This window comes from Mus musculus, chromosome 19 (assembly GCF_000001635.26).
Source record: "Mus musculus strain C57BL/6J chromosome 19, GRCm38.p6 C57BL/6J".
NCBI classification, from domain to species: Eukaryota; Metazoa; Chordata; class Mammalia; order Rodentia; family Muridae; genus Mus; species Mus musculus.
In genome coordinates this window covers 9299006-9306860 of record NC_000085.6, presented here as the reverse complement: position 1 = coordinate 9306860, position 7855 = coordinate 9299006, and positions in this window count along the sequence as shown.

Below are 7855 nucleotides of genomic sequence, written 5' to 3'. Positions count from 1 at the left end.
ATTTTCAATATAAAATAAAAAAAAACAAAAAACAAGAAACAAACAAACAAAAAATAGAAAATGTGCATATTAGCCAGATAGATGCTTTGTTTAATGTTAGAATTATTTGTGAAATTCCCTTCCCATTAGTCAGCTGAAAGAAAAGCAAAGAACAGCTCTTGACTCTAGCTGCATATGTATCAAAAGATGGCCTAGTCAGCCATCACTGGAAAGAGAGGCCCATTGGACAGGCAAACTTTATATGCCCCAGTACAGGGGAACACCAGGGCCAAAAAATGGGAATTGGTGGGTAGGGGAGTGGGGGGGGGAGGGTGGGGGGGACTTTTGGGATAGCATTGGAAATGTAATTGAGGAAAATACGTAATAAAAAAAAAGAAAAGAAAAAGCAAAGCAGAGAACAAAACTGGTCTAGGCAAGCACATTAAACGCAGGTATGGGTCTTTATATGTGTACTTTTATCTCACTGTCCATGAACAGAGTCATCTAATCTAAAGTCAAGTGACATTAATATGTGATGTTGTCATTTTGCCAAGTCCTTAGCTGGGCTGTTTCTGTTTGCCAAGTCCTTACACACTTCTCTGGGTTTGAGCTGAAACAAAACTACTTAAAATGGTCTTCACTTGGGCTCCCAACACATACACAGCAGAGGACAGCCTTGTCTGGCCTCAGTGAGAAAAGACACACCTAACTCTTGAGACTTGAGCACCTAGAGAGTGGAGAGATCTAGCAAGGATGGGGCGAGGGGTGGTACATCCTCTTGGAGATGGTGCATGGAAGAATGAGGAACTGTGGGAGGGTAGACCACAAGGGGGATAATGACTGGGCTGTAAAAAAGAACTAGAAGTAATTAAAAATAAAATAAAATAAAATGAAATAAAATAAAATAAAAGGTCCTCGTTCATGTTAAATTCTCGACATGAGGTACATGTTTCTATAAAGCAGAAACCATCATTTCTTTAACCTGACAATTTCCCAGGATATTTGATGCAGACTTTTATGTGATAAACCAAATATCAATGATTTTACTTAGATGGGATTCGTTTGAAAATTCATGAAAGCAAGTGGCTTAACATAATTATGCTGTTCATATTTCTCCCTCCCGCAAAGTGACTCTGTTCTGACTTCTCAACTATTCAGGGTCTAGAGAATTGTTCTTTCTATGTCCCTCTCTCTAAGACAAAATATTAGGGATGACAGTTATTCAAAATCACTGTACTCCTCTAGATGGTTCTGGGTTATACATTACATGAGTTTGTGTTTTAAGAGAAAAATAAAATATTTGATGAGTAACAAGCATATTTATATGACCATTGGCCCCTACTAGACTTGAGACATAGATATAGTTCTGGCACATAACAGTCCCAGCCGTACTTAATAGAAGGAAGTGATATTGTGTGTGAGACATTTTGTCCCAAATGATTCATTCGGTGTCAAAAACATACATACCTATAAAAGGAAACATCATTATTAAATGATATTTCAGATTTTCTGATTATTAATTACAAATATGTATTTGCTTCATGTTGTGTCCAGCCAGCAGATCACAACATGGGTTCTAGCCTGGAAAGGCATTTTGGAAACCTGGAAGAAAAAAGGGGCTAGGTGGCGAGATAAAGAAATGCAGCTAAGACAGTCATTCTGATCAAAGCTCAATTTTACTGTTCTGCACGCAATTATAAAGCAGGGGAAGGGGGCCCGATTCCCGCCAATTAGTCTTGGGGTCCAATAGCAGGGTGACAACGTGCACAGCTCCGAACAGCAAAGCGGCAGGTTCCAGCAGTGGGCATGGCAGAACGATTGAGCGGGAAGCTCCACCCCTGAGCAAGCAGGTTTCAGGCTGGGGGAGGGGAGACTACAACTTCATAGTATGTGGAATAAGGACAAAGCATATTTCATTACTGCATCTTGCTCTATGGTCCTATAAGTCTGCTCCATACTGACATACCAGGCATTCTAGGACTTCCTCTAACATGTCTCTGCAGATTGAACTGCTTCTTCATTAAGAACAGAATCTACAATCCATGCTATAGATGCTCACTGAAGCCAGATATTTCAAAAGAGACATCTGGAAATTGAGAATCTTCAATGACAGTAAGATGCCTGTGGTTGAAATCACAGTCATTTCCTTCACAGACCATCTCTGTGTTTATAACAATCCCAGAATCTGTATTCCTTAGATATAATGTTTGCTGTTTAGTCTACTCATATTATGTTCAGCATTGGCCATTCCTTGGCTTCTAAAGGCACAGATGTCCACCATTTTGTAAATTATTTACCCATACTAGCCCATCCACACCACACAGGAAGAACCTCCACATCTATTATGTTCTTGTTTCATTCAGAGATCCAGTCTGACAATCACACACACACACACACACACACACACACACACACACACACATCCCTAAGACTATTTCTGTTCAATAATTTAACATATGGTTGACTCTCTCATTCATCTGAATTCAAATAGGCACCAGGGCCTTTGATGAGTTTGAAAGAACTTATGAATTTTTCCTTGTGACCTGGGGTAGCATAAAGAGTGCATTTACCTCAATGTTAAGATCATGGACCAAGAAATGTATCCCACCTCAATGCATACACAGTACTTTATATTTCAGCTAATTTAATAGTGATACTTGGGGCTTTTTAAGCTTCAGAGGATTCTGTATCTTGGCTTGGTTTGGTTTGGTTTTGGTTTTGGTTTTGGTTTTGGTTTTGGTTTTGGTTTTGGTTTTGGTTTTGGTTTTGGTTTTGGTTTTGGTTTTGGTTTTCCGAGACAGGGTTTCTCTGTATAGCCCTGGCTGTCCTGGAACTCACTTTGTAGACCAGGCTGGCCTCGAACTCATAAATCCGCCCGCCTCTGCCTCCCGAGTGCTGGGATTAAAGGCCTGTGCCACCACTGCCCTGCAGCTTCAGAGGATTCTGAATAGAGATACATGTTATGTAGTATGATTCTCTATGGGACAACAGAAACCAAGACATAGATAATAGTCTCTGGGAAGATGCATGAGTGAGCTTTCTTTCTTTCTTTTTCTTTTTTTTTATTAGATATTATCTTCATTTATTAACATTTCAAATGCTATCCTGAAAGTCCCCTATACCCTCCCCCCACCCTGCTACCCAACCCACTCACTCCTGCTTCCTGGCCCTGGCATTCCCCTGTACTAGAACATATGATCTTCACAAGACCAAGGCCTCTCCTCCAATTGATGGCCAACTAGGACATCCTCTGCTACATATGCAAGTAGAGACTTAACTCTGAGGGATCCTGGTAACCCTATAAGATGAACAACAATAGGAACGAGCTTTCCTTTAAAGGACAAGTATATTTTGACTCCAAGGACCATGACAGACTTACTTGTTTGTTTGTTTGTTTGGTTTGTTGGTTCATTGGTTGGTTGGTTCATTGGTTGTTTGTTTGCTTGCTTGCTTGCTTTGACAGTGCCTCACTATGTGGCACATGGTGACTTTGAACTGAAAAGAACCTTACTATTTCTCCATCCAGTGTGTGAGGTGTCAGTTATTGGTACCTCACAGAATTTAATCCCTGATTGGTGAATAAAAATGCCTACTGCCTACAGATGGGCAGAACAGAGATAGGCAGAGATTTGATACGCAGGCTTGGTGTCTGGAGAGAGACCAAAGAAGGACAAAAAGGTGAAAAGAACAAGGATGCCATAGGTTAGGTGAGTTATAAAAACATGGCCATAAGGGCTGCTCAGTTGGAGTTAAAAGTGCCCCAGATAGAACATAACAAGTTATAACTCAGAATTATTAATACGGAAGAAGTTGTAATCCAGTGATGAGTAAATATCTACCCAGCTTTAGTTCTGATTTAGGATTATTACAAATATGAAACTTGTGTGTCTTTTGTGGGGGAACTGAATGATCTAAGGCAGAGTAGACATCTTGATTTCAGAATAAATATTTACTCCAACAAGAGTCTGATTGGCCACTATTCTTAGTTTTCTTAAACTTGATTATTGCAAAGTATTTTTACCAATGGGATATGTGTGAGAATTCTAAGTCAGACCACCTGTATTCATTTTATGGCTACACTGTTGTCTGATAAGACATAGAATGTTGTATGACTCCTTAAAAACTATAAGAATGTTCTCAGTGGCATGTGGATCCTTCTGTAAATTTGATTACATAATAGGCCATAAGTCAAGCCTAACACAAATACAAACTTAAATAAATGTGGGAAATTATATAAATACTTGGAGCTTAAACAGAGAAGTTTTCCTTTTTGAATTATTATTTTATTATTTCTATAGATATGAGTATTTTGCCTTCATATATGTCAGTGCACCATGTGAACTCCTGGTAACTATAGAGGGTAGAAAAAAATAGTCTGGAACAAGGGTTACAGACAGTTTTGGACCACCATGTAGGTGCTAGTAGTTAGACTTGGATCCTCTTCAAGAGCAACCAGAGTATATCCATAGATGCATACACATACATACATACATACATACATACATACATACATACATACATACATGAGCAAAGAACTCTCAACTGAGGAAGCTGGAAAGAACCCCGATGCCCTTAAATAGCACAACAGATGGAACTAGAAAATACTCAAGAGAATTTTGTTCCCCTTTCTAAGAAGGAATGAAGCACCCACACTTTGGTCTTCCTTCTTCTTGAGCTTCATGTGGTCTGTGAATTGTATCTTGGATAGTCCAAGCTTTTGGGCTAATATCCACTTATCAGTGAGTGCATACCTGAGTGCACTCAGGATGATATTTTCTAGTTCCATCTATTTGACTAAGAATTTCATGAATTCAAAGTTTTTAATAGCTGAGAAGTACTCCATTGTGTAAATGTACCACATTTTCTGTATCTGTTCCTTTGTTGAGGGAAATCTGGGTTCTTTCCAGCTTCTAGCTATTATAAATAAGACTGGCAGGAACATAGTGGAGCATGTGTCCTCATTACATGTTGGAGCATCTTCTGGGTATATGCCCAGGAGATTTATTGCTGGGTTCTCAGGTAGTACTGTGTTCAATTTTCTGAGGAACTGCCAAACTCATTTCCAGAGTGGTTGTACAAGCTTGCAATCCCACCAACAATGGAGGAGTGTTCCTCTTTCTCCACATCCTCGCCAGCATCTGCTGTCACCTGAATTTTTGATCTTAGCCATTCTGACTGGTGTGAGGTGAAATCTCAGGGTTGCTTTGATTTGCATTTCCCTGATGATTAAGGATGTTGAACACTTTTTTAGGTGCTTCTCAGCCATTCAATATTCCTCAGTTGAAAATTCTTTGTTTAGCTCTGTACCTCATTTTTAATAAGGTTACTTGATTCTCAGGAATCAAACTTCTTGAGTTCTTTGTATGTATTGGATATTAGCCCTCTATCCGGTGTAGGGTTGGTAAAGATCTTTTCCCAATCTGTTGGTTGCTGTTTTGCTATATTGACAGTGCCCTTTGCCTCACAGAAGCTTTGCAATTTTTTGAGGTCCCATTTGTCAATTCTTGACATTAGAGCAGAAGCCATTGGTGTTCTGCTCACGAAATTTTCCATTGTGCCCATGTGCTTTAGGCTCTTCCCCACTTTTTCTTCTGTTAGTTTTAGTGTATCTGGTTTGGAGTATAGAGGTCCTTGATCCACTTCAACTTGAGATTTGTACAAAGGAGATGAGAAAGGGTTAATTTGCATTCTTCTATATGCTGACCTCTGGTTGAACCAGCACAATTTGTTGAAAAGGCTGTCTTTTTTCCACTGGATGGTTTTACATTCTCTGTCAAAGATCAAATGACAATAGGTGTGTAGGTTTATTTCTGGGTCTTCAATTCTATTGCATTAATCTACCTGCCTGTCTTTGTACCAATACCATACATTTTTTTTAATCACTATGTCTTTGTAATACAGCTTGAGGTCAGAAATGGTGATTTCCCCAGTTCTTTTTATTGTTAAGATTACTTTTCACTCTCCTGGTTTTTTTGTTTTGTTTTGTTTTGTTTTTGTTTTTTTGTTATTCCAAATGAATTTGCAAATTGATCTTTCTAACTCTATGAAGAATTGAGTTGGAATTTTGATAGGGATTGCTTTCAGCAAGACAGCCATTTTTAAATATTAATCTTGCCAATCTATGAGCATGGGAATTCTTTCCATCTTCTGAGTTCTTTAATTTCTTTCTTCAGAGACTTAAAATTCTTTTCATATAGATCTTTTACTTGTTTGGTTAGAATAACACCAAGATATTTTATATTATTTGTGACTATTGTGAAGAGTGGCATTTCCCTAATTTTTCTCTCAGCCTGTTTATCCTTTGCGTAGAAGAAGGTTATTTATTTGAGTTAGTTTTATATCCAGGCACTTTGCTGAAATTTTTTATCAGGATTAGTAGATCTTTGGTGGAATTTTTGGGATCACTTATGTATACTATTATATCATCTGCAAATAGTGATAATCTGACTTGTTCCTTTCCAATTTGTATATCTTTGACCTCCTCTTCTCTAAGTGCTCTGGTTAGGACTTCAAGCACTATACTGAATAGGTAGGGAGAGAGTGGACAGCCTTGTCTAGTCCCTTATTTTAGTGAGATTGCTTCAAGTTTCTCTCCATTTAGTTTGATGTTGGCTACTGGTTTGCTGTCTATTGCCTTTATTATGCTTAGGTATGGGCCTTGAATTCCTGATCTTTCCAAGAATTTTACCATGAAGGGATGTTGAATTTTGCCAAATGCTTTCTCAGCATCTAATGAGATGGTCATGTGGTTTTTTTTCTTTGAGTTTGTTTGTTTAGTGGATTACATTGATGGATTTCCATATATTGAATCATCCCTGCATTTCTGGGATGAAGCCTATTTGATCATGGTGAATTATTTTGATGTGTTCTTGGATTCGGTTTGTGAGAATTTTATTGAGCATTTTTGCATTGATATTCATAAGTGAAATTGGTCAGAAGTTATCTTTCTTTGTTGGGTCTTTTTGTGGTTTAGGTATAAGCATAATTGTGGCTTCATATAACGAATTTGTTAGTGATTCTTCTGTTTCTAATTTGTAGAACAGTTCAAGGAGTATTGGCAATAGGTCTTCTTTGAAGGTCTAATAGAATTCTGCACTAAAACCCTCTGGTCCTGGTTTTGTTTGTTTGTTTGTTTTTTGTTTGTTTGTTTTTGTTTTTGTTTTTTTGTTGACAGACTTTTAATGATTGCTTATATTCCTTTAGGGGCTATGAGACTATTTAGATGGTTTATCTGATCCTGATTCAACTTTGGTACCTGGTATCTGTCTGTAATTTTTTTCATTTCATCCAGATTTTAGAGATTTGTTGAATACAGGCTTTTGTAGTAAGATCTGATGATTTTTTGAATTTCCTTAATTTATGTGGTTATGTCTCCCTTTACATTTCAGATTTTGTTAATTTGGATACTCCCTTGGGCCCCTCATTTAGTCTGGCTAGGGTTTATATATCTTGTTCAGTTTTTCAAAAAAAGAAAAAAGAAAAAAGCTCCTGGTTTTGTTGATTCTTTACATAGTTATTTCTGTTTCTACTTGGTTGATTTCAGCCCTGATATTGATTCTTTCCTGCCATCTACTCCTCTTGGGTCTATTTGCTTCTTTTTGTTCTAGAGCTTTCAGTTGTGCTGTGAAGATGCTAGAGTATACACTCTCCAGTTGCTTTTAAGAGACACTTAGACATACAAGTTTTTGTCTTAGCACTGTTTTCATTGTATCCTGTATGTTTTGATATGTTGTGCCTTCATTTTCATTAAATTCTAAAAAGTCTTTAAATTTTTTCTTTATTTTTTCCTTGACCAATTTATCATTGAGGAGAACATTGTTCATATTATATGTGTATGTGGGCTTTCTGTTGTTTTGTTGTTGTTGTTGTTGTTGTT